This window comes from Bos taurus, chromosome 2 (genome assembly GCF_002263795.3).
Source record: "Bos taurus isolate L1 Dominette 01449 registration number 42190680 breed Hereford chromosome 2, ARS-UCD2.0, whole genome shotgun sequence".
Classification (NCBI taxonomy): domain Eukaryota; kingdom Metazoa; phylum Chordata; class Mammalia; order Artiodactyla; family Bovidae; genus Bos; species Bos taurus.
Genome location: NC_037329.1, coordinates 109,508,597 through 109,534,627, shown reverse-complemented (window position 1 = coordinate 109,534,627; position 26,031 = coordinate 109,508,597). Strand labels below are relative to the sequence as shown.

At 40.3% G+C, this 26,031-nt stretch overlaps 1 long non-coding RNA gene across 1 annotated transcript; it reads right to left on the bottom strand.

Moving 5' to 3' along the window:
* Positions 1-3,114: 3,114 nt before the first annotated feature.
* Positions 3,115-8,545, bottom strand: LOC104971315 (uncharacterized). Its single transcript, XR_003031367.2, has 3 exons — positions 7,715-8,545; positions 5,622-5,749; positions 3,115-3,736 (listed from the first exon to the last, which is right to left on the bottom strand). It is a non-coding gene; the product is annotated as an uncharacterized lncRNA (long non-coding RNA).
* Between the last annotated feature and the right edge of the window lie 17,486 nt (positions 8,546-26,031).

The window sequence follows — 26,031 nt, the reverse complement described above, 5'->3', positions numbered from 1 at the left end:
ATATCCTTTCTATTACAGTATTGCCTTAAGCAGAGCCCAGATAATATCTAAAAAAACAATTAAGGAGATTAGTTGTTTACTTCCCCATAACTTAAGAAAACATATGAGAACTGTCTCAACCTGGAACATTTTCGTTAGAATAAACAAGTATCTTGTGATTGTTTGGAAAACTACCTCAGGAATGCTGTTGTCCTGCTTGGCACACAGTAATAACATTCAGAAACTGTAACATTCAGAAACTAAAAGGGCACATCAACGTACTTGGGGAATAATCTAGAGCTTGGATGTTCACAGGGTGGCAAGATTCCTATCCGGTGGACTGCACCAGAAGCAATTGCCTATCGTAAATTCACATCTGCAAGTGATGTATGGAGCTACGGGATCGTTATGTGGGAAGTGATGTCCTATGGAGAGAGACCTTACTGGGACATGTCCAATCAAGATGTGAGTCTTTATGTTCTGAAAGATATGTTTTTTGAGATGCAGGAAGTTTCATGTTAATGGGCTTCCTTGGTGGCTCAGAGGGTAAAGTGTCTGCCTGCAATGCAGGAGACCTGGGTTCGATCCCTGGGTCAGGAAGATCCCCTGGAGAAGGAAATGGCAACCCATTCCAGTACTCTTGCCTGGAAAATCCCATGGACAGAGAAGCCTGGTAGACTACAGTCCATGGGATCACAAAGAGTCAGACACGACTGAACGACTTCACTTTCACTTTCATGTTACCATATGATGGAGTAAGTGTTGAGTGTGAACTGATACATTAAATTTCAGGGTCCTAATACAAACGTGTCTAGTAATCTGCTGCTGCTGCTGCTAAGTCGCTTCAGTCGTGTCCGACTCTGTGTGACCCCATAGATGGCAGTCCACCAGGCTCCCCTGTCCCTGGGATTCTCCAGGCAAGAACACTGGAGTGGGTTGCCATTTCCTTCTCCAATGCATGAAAGTGAAAAGTGAAAATGAAGTTGCTCAGTCATGTCCGACTCTTCGCGACCCCATGGACTGCAGCCTACCAGGTTCCTCTGCCCATGGGATTTTCCAGGCAAGGGTTCTAGAGTGGGGTGACATTGCCTTCTCCGTCTAGTAATCTAGCTAAAACTTATGGTCATTGATTTCAAGGATCAAAACTTCAAAGCCTAAATAGTATAGTATGGGAGATAGATTGATAAGACAGATAGATGCATAGCTCAACTGATTAGTGATATGGAACAGTATTTTTAGTTGGTTAGCTTTCAAGTTCATACTGAAACAAAATTAAACTTTGAGTGTTAAGAAAATGCAGGGATATATGAAAAACACATTTCACATGCAGTGAAATTGACATGAAAGTTTTATTGGAAGAAAACCAGTGAATATTTTAAAGCTGGCAAAATTGTAATTAGAGCTTGCCCCTTGAGGACTCTAAAATAAAGCTTCACTAAATGACCCTTTGTAAATTATGCACATCCCTTTAAATGTACCATCTGGACTACTTCGTATGGGAGTATCCACAGTGCCTGCAATTTTAGAAAAGCATTCAATAATGACACTAATAAGATTCCAGAGTAATAGAATTTAATTACAAACATCTCCAGTGAGAAAGAAAAAAAAAACAACAAAAAAAACCTAGACCAGGGGGGTCTTCTTAGGACACTTACTAGCTATTTCTAGGAAAGTATTAGTTCTAAAAGGGTTGGAAATCAGAACAAAATAAAATGGTCATTTTTAAAACTTTCCTAATATTTTTGGGTGAAGTGAAATATTAGCAGCTAGTGTGTTTACGAATGGGTGATACTCAATTCATCAATAAAAACTATTTAAGAAAAAGTTTTTTTTTTTTCTCTGAAGTGGAATGTTACCTGACCATTTGCCTTGTCTTGAAACAACAGGATGTTGCAAAACCTTGACAATTAAGTGAAAAACCAGGTGTACTCAAGAAATGGGATGCTGGTTGCTTAATCAGTAGAAGAATGTTGAGAGCAATACAGAAGCTACTGTGCTCTATGTCCAGTGGGGCAAAAAGAATTCTCTGACAAGATTAAGAGGAATGGTAGTTTTGACACTGTAGTACCTATAAATTATAAAGGAAGGTTCATAACAAATAGGAAGAAAGACAACAGCTAGCATAACTGATAGATAATTACAGGCTGGAGACAGACTCAGTTCAGTTCAGTTCAGTCACTCAGTCGTGTCTGACTCGTTGAGACCCCGTGGACTGCAGCACGCCAGGCTTCCCTGTCCATCACCACCTGCCAGAGCCTGCTCAAACTCATGTCCATCAAGTCGGTGATACCATCTGACCATCTCGTCCTCTGTCATGCCCTTCTCCTCCTGCCTTCAATCTTTCTCAGCATCAGGGTCTTTTCCAGTGAGTCAGTTCTTTGCATCAGGTAGCCAAAGTATTGGAGCTTCAGCTTCAGCATCAGTCCTTCCAAGGAATATTCAGGACTGATTTCCTTTAGGATTGAATGATTTGATCTCCTTGCAGTCCAAGGGACTCTGAAGAGTCTTCTCCAACACCACAGTTCAAAAGCATCAGTTCATGGGCTCTCAGCTTTCTTTATAGTCCCACTCTCACAGAGACAGACTACAAAAGTGAGCAGTGTGTAATCTACTGTTTGATGTGATTATGAAGACACCTTCAACTACCTTTCTTGTAGTAACATTTGGTTTTGAGTAAGAGACATGCAGAGAAACAAAGGCCAACAGCCTAGAAGAAGGATTTTGCTGTTGTTTAGCCACTAAGTTGTGTCTGACTGTTTTGCAACCCCATGGATCGTAGCCCACCAGGCTCCTCTGTCTATGGGATGTCCCAGGCAAGAATACTAGAGTAGGTTGCAATTTCCTTCTCAAGGGGATCTTCCCAACCCAGGGTACTAACCTGCATCTCCTGCATTGGCAGGTGGATTCTTTGCTACTGAGCCACCAGAGAAGCCCTCAAAGAAGGAATAGTGTCTGTATTATTTAATTATTGTATAGTTTAAGCTTGTGTTTATTTCAGTTGAGAGCAGCAGCCAAGTGCTCATAAAAGCAGAATATCTAAAGATGTCATTTTTCCCACCCTAAATAAATATTTTCAGACTTAGTTTTGACAGTTTCTATATTATATTAAGATGGCATCACTGACTCGATGGACGTGAGTCTCAGTGAACTCCAGGAGATGGTGATGGACAGGGAGGCCTAGCATGCTGTGATTCATGGGCTCGCAAAGAGTCGGACACGACTGAGTGACTGATCTGATCTGATATTATATTAAAACAATTTCATTGTTTTAAACTTTTAGTTGTCTGCCTTTATCCATGTAAAAGCATCTGAAGCCAATACACCCCCACAAATATTATTGATCTATTATTCACATGCATTTCTCTCTGTGTTGGAGTCTGTGTAGAACAGCAATCAATAGGAAATGTAACTGGAGAATTACTTTCATGGGAGAATTCATTTGGCATATGGTGAATGGAGTCAAAGTAACTGTTAAAAATATGTTAAATTTATCAAGTTTTTCATCAAGTTTGTTTTAATCGTCTCTCTCCCTCCAGCCCCCAGCCCCAAACACTTAGCAGTAAACTGAGAAAATATGCTTTGTTCACCCACAAGCCATCTTCCAAGCTGGCAGTGGAAAGGGAGCTAGTGAAAGAATACTAAGCAGTCTGAGGGTTTATAACAAATTTTGTTCACCTGGCGTCAGCCGAGTGTTGCTCACATTCCCATCAATTCAATGTAAAATGTTTTCATCAAGTCTTGAGTCAACACCATGCACCTGGAAAGATAAAAGAAAGTCAAAGGATCAAACTGACCTAATATCCTTGCCAGAAATAAATAGAAGCATGCTCAGTAAATTAGCATATAGAAGTCTGCTTTAGAAGGAGTAAATTAAGATGAATACGGTAGGAGGTTGGCAAAAATACATGGGAGAAAAGGATTCAGAGAGCTTAATAAATCACAAGATAATTGTTACACGAAAACAGTATCCTGCTTAAAAAGAACCACAGAATACTGCTGTATAGAAACTGGACCCAACTGAATTGATTATTTTCTGTTGAAGGCTGATCACTGAGCAGTAATAGACGCACCACAGGGGAACTCCGTCATGGTCATTGAGGTGGCTGAAGCCAGTGGTGGTTTCACTAGGAACTATCATTTTTTGGGAGGGCGGGGGTGTGAGGAGGGTGGGAGGACTGATTTAAAAACAAACAAAACTTTTAAACATCCTCAAACAAAAGTACCTCCAGAATCATATAGGATACTCATAAACAAAGCTTATGAGTAGCCAAGAAATTAAGAAGTAATTCCCCTCTTTAACTTGGGCAGGAGGCTTGCCATACTATTACTGGGATTCACACCCTGAAGAACAGGGGTTTAGAGAAAAGTCAATGAGAAAAATATTGTAATATCTGTGAAGACAATTAGAAAAGTCAGAATTAGAAGAAAACCTATGGAATGACTTGTCTTATTTGGCAGGAGGACCACTCTGGATGGCAGTTGTCACCTACCATTATAACTGCCTTCCTTAGATGTGTCAGGGTCCCCTTGAAATATAAATCCCCCAAAGAAGGTTTTTTAAATTATTATTTTTATGTTTTTTAATCTGGCTATTAGTACCTTTAGCAGGATCAGCTGAGACCAAGAAAGAGACACAGAATCGACAAATTATGTATTTTGGTCTTCCAAAAGTAAAAATGGTGGGGCATCTGGAGGGGTTGAAGAATGTGCTAATTCAGAGAAATAGTGTCTTCTGAACTGGAAGACAGGCTCTGGTATTGACCCATCAGCTGTCTGAGCAAGAGGACACAGACTTGGGACTTCCCTCGTGGTCCAGTGGTTAAGATATGCTTCAAGGGGTGTGGGTTCCATCCCCAGTCAGGGAACTAAGATTCTGCATCTCATGCAGTGTGGCCAAAAGAAATAAAAGAAGACACAGGCTTAAAGTGGCACAAAAGGACTCTCATTTTGGAGGCATCCTAAGGAATGTCTTTAAAGCCCTTACCTAAGCTAGAATCTCTTTTGCTAAGAGCGATTAGCTGATAGAAGAACAGAGAAGGTCATTGCCCTTGGGTCTCTGGGGGCCAGGCCAACACCATGTGGTTGGTCTGATTGGGTTCTAACCACCTTGGAACCCTGAGGCATCTTCACTTTGGAGTTCCTGATGGGCATTGTCTGCCATTTGAGAACCCCTCATAGCAACGGCTGGCTTCCCTGCCCTGCTGCCAACAATGCTCAGGTCCAGCTCCGGCTTCTGTGAAAGAATTGGAGCCGTTCCCATGCTCAAGCTTGCTGGCAGCTTAATGGACAGGGAACTTGCTGAGCAGGAGGGTAAACCTCTAACAACAGATTGCCTGGCAAACTAACATACCATTCTGTGGGTTTTTTTTTTTTTTGCTAGGTGATTAAAGCCATCGAGGAAGGCTATCGGCTGCCCCCTCCAATGGACTGTCCCATCGCGCTCCACCAGCTGATGCTAGACTGCTGGCAGAAGGAGAGGAGCGACAGGCCGAAATTTGGGCAGATTGTCAACATGTTGGACAAACTCATCCGCAATCCCAACAGCTTGAAGAGGACAGGGACCGAGAGCTCCAGGTTAGCCCTGCTTCTTAATAGTGATGTGTGAAAGAATACCTCAGCGGTGGCATGCAAGGGTTACTCACTTTAATTGCTGGCTTTTAGTCAGAGGCCACATCACAGGTCTGCAACCTGGGTGGCTTCTTCCTCCTTGAGTGGAGTATTTCAAGTAGTTTTCTGTTCGCCGTTTTGAAGAGCCTTGTACTTATCAGGCCTCAAAAAAAGTCAGAAAAACAAATGTTTTTAAAAAAACAACAAAGGAAAAGCACAGTGCTTATTTTGTGGGGCTGGAACTGAAAACGTAGAGGGAGGAAATGTACTTTTGGAAGATAGGCTACTAGATGCTACATTTTGAAAGGGGAAGAAACATAGGAACAAAAAATAAGGATTCCAAAACAGCTCTGAGTTAACAAAATGTGAATTGAGGCAAGAGATTCACCGGTTTTGGTTCTTAAAGTTGCTCTGAGTCTTTCAAGAGGAGAAGGAAACAGGATCAAGTTACAAACATGCAGATGAATATTTGAGAAAAGTTTTTAAAATTAGAATGATTGGCCCACCCATAAAATAGTTACTTCATTGGTAGGGGCTTCCCTGGTGACTCATAGGTGAAGAATCCACCTGCAACGCAGGAGCCACACAAGATGAAAGTTCGATCCCTGCGTCAGGAAGACCCCCTAGAGGAAGGCATGGCAACCCACTCCATTATTCTTGCCTGGAGATTCTCACGGACAGAGGAGCCCGGCAGACTACAGGCCATAGGGTGGCAAAGAGTCAGACATGATTAAAGCGACTTAACACACATATATGCACTTCATTGGAAAGAGCAAAAAAGAAGCATTTCAGTCCAGAGAAAAGATAAAGATACTGCAAGTGACCTAAAATAAAATCTCCCATCATTTCTGGCCTATTTTTGGTTCTTCTCTTCCCCAAGAGGAGGAAAGTAGATGGCGCTAAGACCTCTTTTCCAGGTGTAGCTAGCTTCTTCTGTTCCAAAGTAAACCTCCCCCAACTTTTAGATCTCCAGCTCCCGATCCCATGCGTTTTGTCTGAAGGTCCAAGTCCAGTTCTTTGGTACTTGAGGCTTCTCCTGGTAGCATGCTAACTCTGTATAGTGCTTTGCACCAAAAGGTAGAACAAACTGAGTTACTGGATACACTTTTCTCACTTCTGAATTTTTCTCATTGATAGTACATACAGAGCTTTGATACTTCTTACTGCTTGCTGATAATGGGATGTAGTACAGCGTGGTATGTGATTCAGCACAAAATTAGGCAAATGTCACAGCGTTCCACAAAGAGCACAAAGGCTTCCAGAATAAGCTTGAGAATGACCCTTAGAATTAATTAATACTGAGTAAGCATATTTTCATTCTAAGGTCACTTTAACCTTGTCAGGTACGTAGTGCCTCCACGTTGCTCTTCTACTGCTCTTGGTTAAAGTTAGAAGTAAATGCAAACTATTTTTTTTTTTGTCCATTAACAAACATTCCTGGTAAACATTCAACACTAATATCTCAAACTCTATGTGGCCATATTTGTTACTGGTTCAAAATTGGGGAAAGAATGAAATCTTGATTATTCTTACCATAAAAATCTGTAGAATATTACCTGGAAAATTTTATTTAATTAATATAGTGGACAAAAAGAAAGGTCATAAACAAGCTATTATTTGGATAGAACTGATTGATAAAACAAGTTTTGTTAATATACTTATATAAAATAGAAGTTATGCAAATCAAAACAACTTAGGTAAAAATTAAAATGAAAAATGGATTGGATTAATTCTACTATGTAGAAAGTTAGGCCATTAAATAGGCTTGATTTTTTTTTTTTTTATAAGAAAAGGATTTTTTTGGTTGAAAATTCAGGATGATAATATAATTCTGATTTAGATGTTCATGTTCAAGGAACATAGTCACAGGATGAAAATCAGATCAAAATGTTAAGAGCAACCGCATTCTGTAATTTCTATAGAAAGGAAGTTTAAGAAAATAGAATTTAATAAGTAGCAAGGTTGCTATGCAGGAAATTATAGTGAAGTTGTATAAAATACCCTATTAATGTTTATCCTATGGTTATTAAGTAGTTTGATGATCAAGATATAATTCACTTAATAAATATTTTCCATGGATAGGTTATTTATTGTTTATCAATCTCGTGAAGGAGGACAGATCACTTACCTTGAACTCTACTTGCTCTTGATGGTGATCTAATGTGAAACACCTGGCCCGAGAAATGCGTCAACTAATAAATAAGTTAATAAGAAGCGCTTAGAATTTGTTGAAATGATTCTTTAGGAGCCCCAGCAAAGGAAGACGAGAAGCGCATTCCACAATCCAAACAGTGATCAAAGTGGCCATTCTTCCTGCCAGTCTTGGCACACGTGCTGGTCAGGCTGGGTTGATTAAAGAGGGGATTAACTCCCTGCTGTCCCGTTTGTTTGAATGAACTGAGCCTGCCTGCAAACCTGGCTGGAAACATGCCGGACTTGAACTCTCAGTGTTCTCTCTGCTTCCATCAAGTCTGGCAGGTTGCAAGCTCTCAGTTTTCCTTACTTATCCTTCACTAAGGTTTCCATAGCTGCTGAACTAAAGTCTGTGATATTCTGTCTTGGCAGGGACTGTCTTTCTGTAAAGACTGAACCAGTTTCAGCAACAAGGGCCGCCCCCACCCCCCACCCCCTCAACGTTTGCCCCAGGCTAGGTTGTTAAAAGACCTGCTCTGATCCTTAATGCGTTAAGAGGTCCACATAAAACAAATGCAGGAAATGAAGTTAAAAACAAGTAGGGTGATTGAGACATGCTTTTGCAGCTTTATGAAATTAGGGTTGAAAAATAACATGATGATGTTTGTTGCTGGTGATTCTATCTAAAGTCCTTTCTTGGTACTTTGGTTCCCCTCCCCTGTCTTGGACCATCTGACTTCTGAGTCATGCTATCTCACTGATAATTCTTGTCTGTCTATACTTTCTCGTTCCATTTCCAGACCTAACACTGCCTTGCTGGATCCAAGTTCCCCTGAGTTCTCCGCCGTGGTATCAGTAGGCGATTGGCTCCAAGCCATTAAAATGGACCGGTATAAGGATAACTTCACTGCTGCTGGTTATACCACGCTAGAGGCTGTAGTGCACATGAACCAGGAGTAAGTACTCAGCGATGTAACACAAAGGGTAAATCTAGATTTAATAGTATTTTCCTTTTCTTTTTTTTTTGCTTTGAGCTGCATAATCATCCTACTCATTTTTTTTTAAAAAGAAAACTGGAATGCCTTTCATTTTGATTGATTGAGTATAATTTTGCACAGCCTCTATAAAGCACCTACATTGTTGCATTCAATTGCTTAATTAAACATTTTAATACACCTGCCTTGTTGTGCTGTATTAATTGTGGCTGATTCAAATGTGTGTCTGCATGAAGCCCAGAAGAGATTCTCAGCCCTCATCATATTTTCCTCTCCTTCTTTTTTTCTCCCCCTACTTACAGTGACCTGGCCAGGATTGGCATCACAGCTGTCACACACCAGAATAAGGTCTTGAGCAGCGTCCAGGCAATGAGAACCCAAATGCAGCAGATACATGGCAGAATGGTTCCAGTCTGAGCCAGTATTGAATAAACTCAAAACTCTTGAAATTAGTTTACCTCATCCATGCACTTTAATTGAAGAACTGCACTTTTTTTACTTCGTCTTCGCCCTCTGAAATTAAAGGAAAAAAAAAAAATCTGCAGCGTTGCTTGGTGTACAGATTGCTGAAACCGTGGGGCTTACAGAAATGACAACTGTCATTTGAATTAGACTTGGAACAAATTGTTTCTCAGAAGTACATCCGTCCATCACTAATCTGTAAAATACATGTACCTATATAAATAGACCACCGCCTCCGAGTTTCAACGCCGTGTTTGCTGCCAGACGCTGAGCTTCTCTGAGACATCCTCGATCGTCTCTTCATTTGGAATTACAACCGTAGTATTTTGTTTGTGGCATAAACTACAGTCCATCCTTCTTTCACTGGAATGAAGACCATGCCCAGGACCATTTTTTGAAAGGACCCGGTTGTAACTTTTAAGGCTTGGTTTGTACAATGGATAAAACCTAAGTGAACGTCATGTGATTCATCAGTGTTGCTGCCCTGTGCTCCGGCCACCTGGTGGATTATGACGACATGAGGGGCTGGAGAGAAGAGGAAAGTGGATTTTAAAATAATAATAGTAATAATAAATCCCAACACCATACCCCCTTCCTGGGCAAACCAGGGGCTTTGGGCCCGAGGCTGTGCCATATAAGTCTTATTTGGGAACTCTACAAACTTCTCGTAACTACCTTATGGATAGTGGACTGTGACAATCTTGTGTAGGGAACTTTCATACTTTCCTCCTTTAAAGAAGCAAGCCCAAATCTACAAGGTAAGACAAAAGAACCAGCAATGAGTCTTTCTCTAGTGAAAGTGTTTTTTAACTTTATCTTATTCGAAACACTGAGCAGTAAATATCTGTCATGCCGATCAGGTAGTTTGGGTTGAGATTTCAATGGGAGAGTAGACCCAAAGTAATATGGCTTCTCTCCTGTTCTTCCAGGAAGAATTGAAATAGAAACCATATGAGGTCAGGACAGCATCTAGACCTCCGCTTGCTGTGCTTTCTTTCGTACTGTGTGGGTCCTCTTGCCCTTTGGTGCCCTTCATTCCTGCCACAAATGGTTATTGAGCATCTTTTGGGTACTGGGTAACCTCTAACCTTATTGGGCCTGCATGTATTCCATTCTTTGGAGAATTTTTTTCAGTTGAGGAGTTCTGGAAGGTCTTTTCCATTGGTTTCATTTCTTGTTTTTTTTTTTTGTTGTTTTGTTTTGAGTATTTGATATGTACCATACCATTTTTAAAATTTAATTTTTTTATTTTAAATTTTAGATTGGAGTATAGTTGATTTACAGTGTTGTATTAGTTTCAGATACACCAAAAAATGATTCAGTTATACATATATATGTGTCCATCTTTTTTCAGATTCTTTTCCATTATGGTTTATCACAGGATGATCAATATAGTTCCCTGTGCTATATAGTAGGTCTTTGTTGGTTATCTATTTTATATATGCATCAGTTCAATTCTATGGGGTCGCACAGAGTTGGACACGACTGAAGCGACTTAGCAGCAGCAGCAGCAGCAGTTCAATCCAGTAGCTCAGTCGTGTCTGACTCTTTGCGACCCCATAAATCGCAGCACACCAGGCCTCTCTGTCCATCACCAACTCCCGGAGTTCACTCAAACTCATGTCCATTGAGTCGGTGATGCCATCCAGCCGCTGTCTCATCCTCTGTCGACCCCTTTTCCTCCTGCCCCCAATCCTTCCCAGCTTCAGAGTCTTTTCCAATGAGTCAACTCTTCGCATGAGGTGGCCAAAGTATTGGAGTTTCAGCTTTAGCATCAGTCCTTCCAAAGAACACCCAAGACTGATCTCCTTTAGAATGGACTAGTTGGATCTCCTTGCAGTCCAAGGGACTGTCAAGAGTCTTCTCCAACACCACAGTTCAAAAGCATCAATTCTTTGGCGCTCAGCTTTTCACATCCATACATGATCACTGGAAAAACCATAGCCTTGACTAGATGGACCTTTGTTGGCAATGTCTCTGCTTTTGAATATGCTATCTAGGTTGGTCATAACTTTCCTTCCAAGGAGTAAGTGTCTTTTAATTTCATGGCTGCAATCACCAACTACAGTGATTTTGGAGTCCAAAAAATAAAGTCTGACACTGTTTCCACTGTTTCCCCATCTATTTCCCATGAAGTGATGGGACCACATGCCATGATCTTCGTTTTCTGAATGTTGAACTTTAAGCCAATGTTTTCACTCTCCTCTTTCACTTTCATCAAGAGGCTTTTTAGTTCCTCTCACTTTCTGCCATAAGGGTGGTGTCATCTGGATATCTGAAGTGATTGATATTTCTCCCGGCAATCTTGATTCCAGCTTGTGCTTCTTCCAGCCCAGCGTTTCTCAGGATGTACTCTGCATACAAGTTAAATAAGCAGGGTGACAATATACAGCCTTGACATACTTCTTTTCCTATTTAGAACATGCTCAGTTACTCAGTCGTGTCCAACTCTAAGCGACCTTATGGACTACGATCTGCCAGGCTCCTCTGTCCCTGAAATTTTCCAGGCAAGAATACTGGAGTGGGTTGCCATTTCCTCATCCAGGGGATCTTCCTGACCCAGAGATCAAACCTGAGTCTCCTGTGTCTCCTGCATTGGCAGGCAGATTCTTTACCACTAATCCACCTGGATAGTACTGTGTTTATGTTAATACCAAATTCCTAATTTATCCTTTCCCCACGTTTTCCCTTTGGTAACCATTAGCTTGTTTACAAAGTCTATGAGTCTGTTTCTGTTTTGTAAATAAGTTCATTTGCATCATTAATTTTAGATTCTATATATAAGCAATATCATATGATATGTGTTATAGATCCCACATATAAGTGATATCATATGGTATTTTTCTTTCTCTAACTTACTTAGTATGATAATCTCTACGTCCATCTATGTTGCTGCAAATGGCATTATTTCATTCTTTTTATGGCCAAATAGTATTTCATTGTATGTATTTATCCATTCCTCTGTCAATGGACCTTTAGGTTGCTTCTACACCTTAGCTATGTGACCAGTGCTGCTATGAACATTGGGGTGCCTGTTTCCTTTTGGAGTGTGGTTTTCTCCAATACATGCCCAGCCGTGTTCCTGTCCTGCTCTAGTGCCCCCGATACCAAACGAGATCAGCTGGGAGAGACCTATCTAGATGGCAACAGTGAGACTTGGAAGTCACCTTGACTGACATTAGAAAGTGACCAACTAAAAAATCAGACTTTTCACCCATCAAGCCCGGTAGCCTTAGGTACTTCTGCTTTAATTCCAGAATTTTCTTCTTAAAACATGTGAATTTAAATGATTATGTTCATTCCTAGAAGCAAATAGCCTAACTTTTTTGACTGGACAGATTTTAACTTTCTAAACTCTTCCCTTTTATCACTTTTAAACAAGAGCTTGGTTGATTTTAATGACCTTTTCCTCCCCTTGGTTTTATCCTGAAAGCTATTTCTTATAGAGCAAGAAATGTTAAATTTGATGCTGTCAAATCATGACAGTTTAGTAAAAACCTTTTTGCAACATTAGTTGTAAAAGCTTTTCTGTTCAGAAGGAATGTGAAATTTGTTTTTTAAACTACTCCAAGAATTTTTGTTTTATCACCACTTCTGCTGAAGTTTAGGAGTTCTGGATATTCATGTTAAGAGTTGACAAATGTGAGGGAGATCACTTGCTTTTTAAAAAAGAAATTATATATTTCTTTCCTTCTGTAAAGCTGTGGGGTATTTTGTTTTCAATTTCCATAGTCCGATTCAAATAAGGTGGCATTATAGTGTTATCCTATGAGTAAAAAGAGAATGTTACCTTGCATACATTGAATAAAGTTTTGCTTTCTTACAATCAACAGCTTAAGACTTGAGCTATTTTTCTAAACATAGTCAAAACAGAATATTTTTATATTTTTTGAACTTTTTCTTTTGTATTGGGGTATAACTAACAATATCGTGATAGTTTCAGGTGGACAGTGAAGGGACTCAGCCAGACATATACATGTATCCATTCTCCCCCAAAACCCCCTCCCATCCAGGCTGCCACATAACATTGAGTAGAGTTCCATGTGCTATACAGTAAGACCTTGTTGGTTATCCATTTTAGATATAGCAGTGTGTACATGACTGTCCCAAACTCCTAACTATCCCTTCCCTGCTGGCAACCAACCCTAAGTTTGTTTTCTTAATCTGTGAGTCTCTTTCAAAGCAGAATATTAGAAAAAAAAAAAACAGAGTATGCCAATTCTAAAATATCCTAACACGTTAATGTTACATACTGTGTTGGAGTGGATTTGTTACATCTCAGCAGGTATGTTGGCAATGTTCAGATGGGAATTGAGAGAAAAGTAGAATATGAAATTCATTCAAAGGTTGCCCTCTGAATCTTAATTTTGACTCATTGTCTGAATTGAGTCCAGGCCAATGGAAAGGCCCCAAAATGGCTAAAATAATATCCAGTAACAGTAAAAGTGGAACTCCACTGCTTCCAGGAAGCTACCCACATTGGAAGAGAGACTGAGGACAATAGGAGTTTGTATTATTTCTCAGAGTGTGGAGCCAGATTCTGGCATCCAGACAGCTTAGATTCCAAAGCCAACCTCGATGTTGACACTGGGAAGTTCACCATGTGTTTCTTTATAACTCCGTTCCTCCACCTGTAAATTAGAGATAATGACACTTCAATAGAAACACCTTTCCCAACACATGGTGTTGTTGTATATATGTCATGCTCAGATGCAGAACACACTGAACATCATAGAAAAAAGTGTATTCTTCCTCCAACGTGTCCCAAGTGTTATTCACCTGTCTTTCACTTGTGAAGCCAAATGTTTTGTTGCAACAGGCCACAGCAGGGTGAAATGAAGCTCAGTGGTCGGGAACCATCCAGGTGAAGCTTGTTCACTTTCAGTGGGTTTATGAGGGTGTGGGGGTAAGTGCGTATCTATGCAAAAGGTGGAAGATCACTCCTGTATTATTCAGCCTTGAAATGTAGGAAATCGTTATTTTATAATTGGAAAGAGTGAAATGGGCAAGACCCCATTGCAATGAAAAGAACTGGTTGGTAAAGACACTTTGATGTCTTCATGAATGACTCAAAGGAACAATGCTTTTGTTTATTTAGTCACCATGAAAGTCACATCTTTCACTTCTGATCCCACACAGACCACATGCTTTGTCTGGTCTCTGTTCAAGCAATTCTCCACCATAAAGAGGTTGCTTGAATTCAAAGAAGAAAAGGTTTATTTTTCTCCCTCTCATTCTGACATCAGCTAGATATAAGTCTCCACATTCCCACACTTCTCATTTCCAAATCCTGTCCTTTTCATATACACACTGAGTTTCCAGATAGCCTACTTAATATTACAAATATATTTATATCTGGGTATTTAGTGAAGAAGGAAGTTGGCAGACGCAAAGGAGATAAATGTGTTTTTGAGACAACTCTCTCCTCGAAGGGTGGGGTTTCCAGGAGCAAAAGAAAATCACCTTCAAAATGTGTGCATATCCCTATGGAGTTTGTAATTCTCCATTAGAGTCTTTAATGTCAAATTTGAATCCACTTTGTCCTTCATGTAAACAAATACATATCTGTCTGACAGAGTTACTGGCTTCCAGAGAAAAAACAGTACAAAAAATAAATCTGATCCTTTTTCTTTCATTTTTTTTCATAATTGTCAAAAATGAATGATGTTGCTAAGTGGCTTGGCAGTTATGCCCTTACCCACATTTATAATTTTAAGAAGTAATATCTATCTGAAAATTTTATTATTCTTTCTCCAAATAAAGTATTTTCTGCAAGTTTAAATAATGGTCATTTACCACCAAGAAACTCAGTTTTATGTATCTCCCTCCTACAATAAACATGCACATATACAAAACAAGCAGATAAATGGGTTTGATACAACAAGGGAAATTATGTGTCATGAGATGCATTTTGGTCTTCATTTTGCTGTACACTTGAGGCCAGCAACAGCTTAACATGACCACTGTCTTTATAGTCCAATTAGCAGTCTTGTTGGAAAGTTGTCAAAAGAAAAGAAGAGGAATTGTTTCCTTTGGTTTGAGTCAATTCTTTGATGACCGAGAGGACAGTGGTCCCATTGCATTTTGCCAGCCTCATTGGAATCTAGGTTGATAGGGCAGCTGTGGCTTATTAGCTCTTGGTGGGCTTCAGTCTCAAGACCCCCCTCACTGTACCCATGGCCCTGGGTCTCCTCTCTCTACCTGTTATGTGCAGATTGCATGGATTCTTTACTAATCAGATATTTCATTAGAAGTCACTTTCTCTTTGTGAAAAATACCTAATGCTTTTTATTTCATGGTTGGCATTTTTTTTTTCAATCATATTGTTGAATATTGATGGATTGGGATATTTCCAGATGTGTCCCAGAACACACCAGTTTCCTCTTTGGAAAGACTGGGACTTTTTAGAATAATACAATGTGCATTCTTTCACTAACTCTAAGTCCTTCTTGCACAAATGAACCATAACAGGTCAGAATTTTTATTGCAAAGAAAAACTGTTCCCATAGTAGGTAAAGCCTGGCTGTAGGCTTAGACTGGGTAGGTTCTAATTCCAGCTCCGCTATTTCTGAATGTATGAGCACAAGCAAGTTGTTTAGCTTCTCTGTGGTTCCATGTCCACATCCACATAGTAGGAAAATGAATAGTATCTTACTCAGAGTTGTAATGATTAAGATGTTAATAAACTTTTTTTGTTGTTATTTTAGTTATCATTTGTCAGAAGAGAAAAGTAAGAATTTATGATCTTTCTCCTGAGCTCCTTACCTAGTCATCTCTGTACCTACATGGGTTGACAACTGGCTGGCAAGATCAGTTGCTGTTTTGTCTGAAGTCTTGTTCTTTTCTCTACAGGGAGTAGATTCTGCTATCTTGGCCTCACAGCCCTTCCTGTTGAAGCCCACAGGAGCAAACAAAACACACCCTCCTCAATTCCTCCCGAACGTGTTTCTTCTGCTTCTACTATGACAGTTCTGGAGCAAAGACACTGATGAAACGATACTCATTGATGAAAAGAATATGTTTCTGACTTTCAAATCCTCTTTCCTGGTGAAAGAAACAGCAAACATTCAAGCTTCAGCATCTGTTCTCCCATTGCACTGAGGAATGTCCTGTCTGGCAGCACCAACTCTGCAGAGCCCGTGTTCCTGAACTCCTTTGGTTTTATTTATATGTATTTCCATATCTCATTCCTGTACGTCCCTGCTGCATTGGTGTGGCAGCAAATGACTGAAGGCTACAGGTTTTACCATGGACACCAGATCAGGTGCCACCACGCAGAACAAAGCCAGTTCCCGTGAGCTGCCTATGATATGCATTGCTGAAGTAACGTTATACCCAGGGTGTGCCATCACAGTGATATAAATATATTTTTTTCCTAGACTAACTATGAGCTGACTATCTCTTTTGATGTGTGTACATAGGTGTGCCTGTGTGTACGCGTGTGTATGTGTGTATGAGTATATAACCTCATGCTTAGAACTGCCTGTGAATGTTGTGGAATGCTACCCATGGAGGGGTCTGGTTTGCCACCTGTTCTGAGATGAAGAGCCGCATGAGACAATGGGCCTGCAGACCATGCCCGTCCCCTTAGAACGACAGCCAGGAAGAAGTAAATGTCCTGTATCTATACGTGTATTTTGTAGCAGCCACCCTAACCTTAATACGTCATCCTACAGCTTTGGACAGAGGCATTTTCACCTTAGCGGTGGAGTGATTTTAAAATTTAAATCCATGCAGGTGACAACCCAGCATCGAAATCACAAATTCTGATTGAACTCCTCATCTGAATCACCAGTTGCTTGGTGGAGGGAGAGAAGGGGATGGAATTTGTCTGGTACCCCCAAGTGGAATACAAGTAGCCTTTGTTTTCCTGCATAAATGGACTTGTTGAATGCGAACAAATATATGCAATTCATATACTTTCGGAGATGAACGTAGATGTGTGTGTCGGCTTCGAGATGATGTGTCCTGGATTAATATTTTGTCTCCCAGTGTCACAGAAAAATACATGCCAGTGACTCTTGAGGTTAGCATAGTTGGGGTGAAATGGCCTCAAGCAACTTCAGGTTCCCAGTGTACACGGAAAGTTCTGCCGTTGTGAATATGCAGCTAACTTCTCTGGCCCTCAAAGGTGCATCAGCCTCCTGGAATCTGAGGTCCAGTGTGTGAAGATTCAGTTTTGGTCTGATACGTATACCAAACTCCAGCCAACATACTGCCATTTTTCATAATCGGAGTGGCTGCCTTGCTTATTCTAAGCTATGGTTGCAGAAACTGTGGCCATTTGTATAAGCTATAACATCAAATCAGGGAAAAATGGGGAAAAAATTCTAAACCCTATGTTGTTGAATAAGTAGAGAAAATCATCAATAAATATTTATTGCATTCTGACAGGGTGTATGGCATTGTATTCTCATAACTATGCCAGAGTGACAAAGTTAATTCACCCCTTTTGGGGGACTTTAATATATTTTTAAAGGGATGTGCCTATGCATTGATGCCTGAAAAAAATATGTATAAAGAAATGAGGTTGAATCTCTGAGCGGGTTTTCTTTCCCCAGAGGTCAGGGCAGGAGACCAACTTCAGGGGCTATATCTGGTCCCAAGAATGAATGCTGCCCTAGTGAACGCAGATGCTAAGTCATGCTCAGATGCTAAATCATTAGGCAGCATTAAGCTGTTCCCCTGCACCAAATTAAATAGCTTCACCATGTGTTTGCTGGCCCCAAATTATTTTTAACAATCTTAAGAATGAAATGCTTTGGTGTGTTTTACAAAGTTATTTTAAAGAAGGGTTATGCTTGCTACATTGCTGGTGTGTGTGTTTTTGAGACCTCTTGTATTCAATCTGTGAAGGATATGTGTATTAATCCATACACACTTATAGCCTCAATATTTGTCTGAAGACACTTAAATTCTGACAAGTAAAGGAAAGTTCTAGAAGCAATATTTTCACTTCTTAAACATTCTCCAAACAACATCAAGCATTGATACACACTGAAGAGTGCATTTATTTTTTTGTATCACTCCAAGTATGTTGGAATATGCAAGGACTGTGGTTAAAATTAGAATGTATAAGGCATATTATAATTTAGTTCATACTGAAGAAGAAATTAACAGAACAATGCTTGGTTCATACATGTTCCAAAAGTTGAACAATCTCTTGAGTTAGACATAGAGATTTTCTATTTTGTTTTAATTTGTCAAGGTATTTTTCTTCCCTTCATGAACTTTAGGTACACATAACTTATGTCATTTATTTATGGTCTTTTATACCTAGTTTGTAAATTGTAAAATAGCAAACTAAATGCAAAGAGTTTGCATTTGAAAATAATAAAGTAGTTGCTGTATACAAACCTGGAATCTAGTTGTCTCTTTTCAACAGTTTTTACTGCATGCATGATGTTTCTAAATTACTTACTTAGTGGTTGTCATTTGGTTAGAACACAAAATCTTCAATTCTAAGCATACTTATTTAGAAAATAAAAAGCATTTTGACATCTAAATGGCCCTTGCCCTTGAGAACAACTTATTAGAAATCTAACTTAGGTTCCGTAAGATCCTGTATCCCATTTAATTAAGACCAAACTTTGGTTGGACTTCAGGCTGCACCTTGTACTCATCATATTAGGGCATGTGTCCTAATTTCCCTGTGGCCTTTTTTTTTTTTTTTTTTTTTTTGTGGAATGGCAATTACAATGCCAAGAGCTTTTATAAAGACTAAATATATTAAAATGTTAGCACAGTGTCTAGCATCTAGCTAGAACTCAACAAACAGTAGCTTTGATGAGGTGGTGCTAGTGATATGAATTGTCTTTAAAATTCCCAGTTCTACACCCTCTCTAATACCATTGCTACTGATCCAAGTGACCAGCTATGCATCCTCCCACAAGGCTTTAATCCAGAATCCATAGACCCTTGGTGCTTCTCTGATAGCTCTGTTGGTAAAGAATCCACCTGCAGTGCAGTAGACCCCAGTTCAATTCCTGGGTTGGGAAGATCTCCTGGAGAAGGCATAGGCTACCCACTCCAGTATTCTTGGACTTCCCTTGTGGCTCAGCTGGTAAAGAATCCGTCTGCAATGCAGGACACCTGGGTTTGATCCCTGGGTTGCGAAGATCCTCTGGAGAAGGCAAAGTCTAGGTCTACCCACTCTAGTATTCTGGCCTAGAGAATTCCGTGGACTGTACAGTCCCTTAGGTCGCAGAGTCAGACACAACTGAGCAACATTCGCATAGACCCTTGAGGTTACACCACTGGAGCTCCAAGTTTCCAAAAGTTTTCCTAAAACGTGGCGCAGATTTAATGATTATATGTGTGTTATGATGAGGAGAAAGTTCATAAGTTTCATCAAATTGGTGTGGAACATAAGAATATGAAAGGCCACAGTTTTAAGAGTGAATGTTCTCCTCATGATATTTTCATTCAACAAGCTACCATTGACTAAGCCTCTGTTATCTGAAAATCAGACTCAAAGCCTTATTATAATAAATGAAAATCCTAAGTGAATCTGGCTTCAGAGAGCAGGGGTGTATGTGCCTTTTAGTGTTAACAGTGACATTTTAAAACATGGACTTTGAAATGAAAAGAATCTGGGCTATGTCTGGCTACTTTGTGTTTATTTCTTACTGAAACACCTCTCTAGAATCAGCTGTATTGAAATGTAAAGCAATTGGGAATGTATTTGTGATTGTAACGAGACTAGGCTTGACATTTCCTCCACAACTTGTTTAACAAGATAGAAAAGCAACTGGTAATAGAAGATATGTCTCCTCTATATGGAGACAAGGGCTTCCCTGAGGCTCAGCGGGTAAAGAATCTGCCAGCAATACAGGAGACACAGGAAATGAGAGTTTAGTCTCTAGGTTGAGAAGATTTCCTAGAGGAGGAAAATGGCAACCCGCTCTGGTATTCTTGCCTGGAAAATCCCATGGACCAAGGGTCGCAAAGAGTTGGACATGACAGAGCGACTACATATGCATATGGAGATATAGCAATGTAGGTAAATAGACATTTTATGAGAAAAATGGTTCATGAAGTTATGGAGACTGAAAAGTTCCACAATCTGCAAACTGGATATACAGAAAGGCCAGGGGTATAATTCAGCCCAAACTCAAAGGCCTGAGAACCAGTTGAGCCAATGGTGTAAATTTATGTCCAAGGGCGCGAGAAAATGAGATGAAATGTCTCGGCTGAAAGAGGGAGGCTGGGAAAAGAGGAAGGTGGGGATTCCTCCATCTATATCCTGACATATTAGATGATACCCACCCATACTGGGGAGGACATACTGAGTCCACTGATTTAAAGGCTAATCTCAACTGAAAACACCCTCACAGACACACCCAGAAATGATGTTTAATCTGGGCACCCTGTGGCAGGTCAGTCTGACACATAAACTTAATCATCACATCATCAGTGTTTTCCCTTACGTTTTCTAGAATGAGCTAGTAGAGTGCCACATGTAATCTTAATAATTTCAAGATTAATTTCAGTGTAAGTGTGATGTGGGATTTTACATTATTTGAGGGTAATGCATGCTAACTTCTGACCCCTGTTTTTCGTGCTGGACGCACTTAAGTTTGATTTCCAGCTCACATCACAGCCTGGAGAAGATTCAGAAGACCTTCCTGGCAACTTTCCAAGGAGTGACTCAGGAATCCAAACTGTTCCTCTCCTGTGAGGCTGCCACACATGATGTCCAAGGCCACCACATAAGGGGAAGAGAGTGTGGAAGCTGGCGCTGCAGACTATACGGTCAGATTTGGAAAGGGCCTGTATCCCTGCTTCCCTGCTTCACTGACCAGAACCCTATCACATGGACCTAATCTCTTTGGAGGCTGGGCAGTGTGATAGGAAGAGGAACTAAAACACTTGAGCAGGTAGCCAGGTTCTATCACGAGTACAGGAGCCCCATGCACCTAGTGGGGGTCAGGGAAAACTTCCTGTAAGTCACATGCATCTAAAGGCATTATTTGATCTCCCATAAATGTGCCTGTAGCCATTTCCCAGAGATGCAGACAAGCACAAGCAATGTTCAGACTTGTTACAACATTTGCATCTCATCCTTGTCAACCTACATGCTTTAAGAATTGTATTTTCTTTTCTGCATCACAGATCTCCACTTAGACAACTTTGGCTACCTACAACCTCCTGTTTGTACACAAAAGTGCCTGCCTTTTAGGGTTTAAATTGCCTTAGCCACTCAGTTTCCCTAGGAAGAAAGGGGGGACATAGAATAAACTCTAATCCAAGCAACAATTTTGAGGTGTTATTTTTTCCTCCAAGTAAAGATACAACTATTGCACAAAACCACCTTATCCCCTTGATGTCTCCCAGATGGACAAGACCTGAAGGCTTGTTCTGAGACTTCTGAAGAATTAGAGCTAAAGTGCAGTCTTAGAGGATTTCAGTCCTTTAAACATTTGTGAACACTTAAACCATGTGCTAGCCATGTACTGAACTCTGTTTATTTATATATAATAGCTTATGACAGATAGAAGCACTCAGGCCCATTTTATGGATGAAAACACTTAAGGCATAAGTTGATTGGACCACTAGTCTGAGGCCACCCCACTAATAAAGGTTGGAATTTAGACAGGTAGTTGAACTCCAGAGATTGCTTGCCGCCTCTATTCCACCACCATACCTTTTGATAAACCCGGGTTGCCCCCTCCTATCTAATTAATCAATTTGTCCAGTGGGTATGTTCCATTTGATGATGCTACACACCATTGTGAGCAGGTATATTAGTCGGTACATTCTTCCCTAAACACCACTTGCCTATTCTGGTGCCAGATGGCTTACTTTTGTCTGATTTGTCATGTTAATTATTTTTGATAAACTCCAGTGAATCAAACTATACCTTAAGAACAGTGTTCACCTTCCTTACTGTGTTTGTGAGAATTAATTTCCAAAGTCAGAAGTGAAAGTGTTAGTCATTAGGTCATGTCCGACTCTGAGACCCCATGGACTATAATACACCAGGGTTCTCTGTCCATGGAATTCTCCAGGCAAGAGTACTAAAATGGGTTGTCATTTCCTACTTCAGGGGATCTTCCCAACCCAGGGATTGAACCCACATCGTCCACATCGCAGGCAGATTCTTTATCATTTGAGCCACCAGGGAAGCCCTTAAGTACAGTGTTCACCATACACATTGTATTTCATGATAATTAATTTCCATTGTTTCCTTTTCACTAAAACCAGAGTGTCATCTACTATTGCTAAGATAGCACCTGTGATATATAGTGGGGGAGGAAGTGGTGATTTTATTTAATTATCATTTTCATGTTCTAAGCATAAAAGCTATGGACAACATTTCTCAAATGCCATTCTTCATTTTGATGATGGCTCTGAAAAAGAGGCTAGTTACTAACTAAATAGGAAAAAAAGAGATGAGTCCAAAGATGAGAGAAAAATTAACCAAAGGAGAGACTGAGCATGATGGAATAAAAAAGTGCACAGATTTTATGTGGACCCTATCTGTGTGACCTTGGACAAATCCCTTAACCCCCTTGAAACTCAGTTTACTCATCTTTAAAATGAGAGCCTTTTTTGTCAGGGTGATCCCTTCTTTGTCAGGGTCTTGTGAGAATTCAGTGTGATCAGTTCTAAACAAAATTCTAGTGGATGTTTACATGAGCCAATTAGACCATGTGAATGAGCCATGTTGTCCAAATGTGACACCATAGAGAGTACATAAGTATTTAGATAAATCATTAGGTTGATAAAATGTTGATGAGTATTATTAAATAGACAGTAGGTTGGGGCCAGAAGGGTTCTGTGATCAAATAAGAATGGAAAACAGTAATCCCTTTTGGAGATTCATAAAGCATTTTAACTTAATACATTAAAGACTCTAAGAAGTCCCATGGGAAATAAACCAATTTGCCTGTTTAACTAAGTTTTTTCCAAACACATTTGAAAATAAAACTCTCTTGATATCTTCTTGTTGATAAGATGGTTGGATGGCATCACTGATTCAATGGCCATGAACTTGGACATGAATTTGGATGAACTCTGGGAGATGGTGAGGGACAGGGAGGGCTGGCGTGCTGCAGTCCATGGGGTTGCAAGGAGTCTGACATGACTTAGCAATTAAACAACAACAACAGCATCTCCATAGAATGAAAATTATTGGAAACACAATTTAGACATCTATTTACCAGGGATTCGGATGAGAAAACTGGAGAGGACCACAGATGCATCCCACATTGCACGACTCTGAGTTCTTGTAGCTTGACTCCCAGCTCATGGTGCATCTACCTCCACACCCCCTAACACAGAGTCCAGGGACTTACCTGGATTTTCAGCTGTACAGAGATTTGCCTTTTGCTCATTGGTGGTCTAGGGGCTATAGTTCTGGCTGGGGTAGAGCCGGTTCTGGTGTGAGGTAGGAGCATAAGTTGGAGAGACTGTGTTATTGGAAAGTGTGAATGTCGAGCCTTGATTTGGGAACCCATGGAGGAGGTTTTAAGTCATGAAATGGCCATTGTGAGCCAGTCATGATCTGGGCTAAATCTCTGAATTCTTCTAGACGCAATAAAGAACCAAATGAATTTTGACAATGAAAAAATACCCCACACACTTAAATCAACAACCTAATTAAGACTTGTAGCTATGTTGTGGGCTTTAGCCTCAGTGATTTTACCCTTCCCCTTTGGAGGAAGTGCCTTGGGCCATTGACTGCTCCCAGTTGAATGGGTAATAGACCCCTGACATATCTTGTTTCTGGCAAACTCCCTGGATATAATTCTTTGTTTACAACACTGCTGTAGAAAACTTCATGAATGCTAAGAAGAAAATAGAATTAGGACCTAAGGACCCAGTTAAAATCAACTTAGTAGAACATAGACATTGCTTTGTGTGGAGCTGGAAAAGATAGCCATGCTAGAAAGCAACTTTAACATGCACCCAGAGAAACTATATATTATACCCATAATGTGTAAGAGGCAATTATGGCTTAGTAATCTGCAGTGTATCACTACCTAGCAATCAGATTGACATATTCTAATGAGACCCATGTTGTTTGTAATCAGACTGGCATTGCTTATTCAGATCCCTATTCCATAAGATGCACTTTTAAATGGCTCAGATTGCACCAGATGCTATAAGAAATAGCATTCTGTTTTATTCCATTACTAGCATTTTTCCCTCTTCCAATTAGCATAATTTAAAATCAGCCAGAGGCAAATGTGAGGGGCGGGAAAGTTGCAAAGAAGTTCAAGAACAACTGGATAGAAAAAAGGCAAGAACACATACATGCACATGTTTTTCTGTGGATAAGAGAACATTGCAATCAATAGAGTTCTTATTCTCTAAATTGTCCAGAATTTATTTCTGTGACTTATTGAAATATTAGAGTCTCTCAGGAAGCTAATTGCCCTATAGGTTCTTCTTGCTTATGCATTATCTTGTGGATGACATAATAGAATCACCCCCTCATTTACTATTCAGTTAAAGTTTAATTGAGTTCATCTTTCTCCACCTCAAAATGGCCAGAAACCTGGAGAATCAAAACAAATTCTCATTTGTAAAATGAGAAGATCCTTGTAAATTGCCTCGTTTATAACTTAGGTCTTGGCTATTTATAAAATATCTGAAGTTAAAACCTGAGCTAACATAATAAATACTTTTCCCTGGTGTAATCAGCCATGATGCTAGAAACAATAGTTTTTAAATAAGTTTTTAAAATAAAGATCTGATGTTGGAAGACTACATTTCCAATGATATGTCTTCCCAGGATCTTTGCATCACCCTTGCTATACAGTGTAAACTCCCTCGGCTGTTCCTTGGGCTTTTGTTGGTAGTTCAACCAAAATTCTTTCTCCCTTGGTTCTCTTCCTAATAGCACCTAACACGAGGTCTGTGACCTCTCTTTATGTCATCTGAGTGGGACTGACTCATCCTTGGGCTTCCCAGGTGGTTCAATGGTAAAGAACCTGCCTGCCAATGCAGGAGACATTTGAGACACTAGTTCAATCCCTAAGTTGGGAAGATCCCCTGGAGGAGGAAATGGCAACCCGCTCCAGCATTCTTGCCTGGGAAATCCCACTGACAGAGGAGTTTTGCTGTCTATAGTCCATGTGGTCACAAAGAATAGGACACGACTGAGAAGCTAAGCATGGACCCATGACCTATCCCCAGCTATAGTTACCCTAGAGGATCTGAATCAGCATAAACCCTTCATACAAGGACTGTGTCAGGGGAGGTCCAATCAAAGTGAAGCTTGAGACTCCTTTTCCATAGCAAGAGAAGCCATCTTTCTGGAACCCTACCCACCCCCACCCCTGCATGAAGAAAAAGTACCATGTTCTCTGGCACTCTGAGATCATGAGAAAAGTCATCCTCAGTATAGTGATACACATAGGTGAAAAGAATCTCAAAGAAACCAAGCTGCATCCAGCTCTCCTGGAGCTGGTTCATACCAGCTAGCTCATGAGAGCCAATTGCTAAATTTTCAGGGATCTTGTGAGTTGGTTAACATTATGTTTGTAGCTTAAAACATAAACTGACCACAGTGGAAGTATTCACACCATGGAACTCTGCTAAGTCCCTTCAGTCATGTCCGACTCTGTGCGACCCCATAGACGGAGTGGGTTGCCATTTCCTCCTCCAATTGCAAACACTAAAAATCAGGGCTACTGATTCTTTTTCTCCTTCCCCCTTTTCTCCTCTTTCCTCTTCTTCCTCCCCCTCCTTACTTCCAGATCCAGTGGTTAAGCATTTACTAGCTTTCCATATGGAGAAGGAAATGGCAACCCACTCCAGTGTTCTTGCCTTGAGAATCCCAGGGACAGGGGAGCCTGGTGGGCTGCCGTCTATGGGGTCACACAGAGTCGGACACGACTGAAGC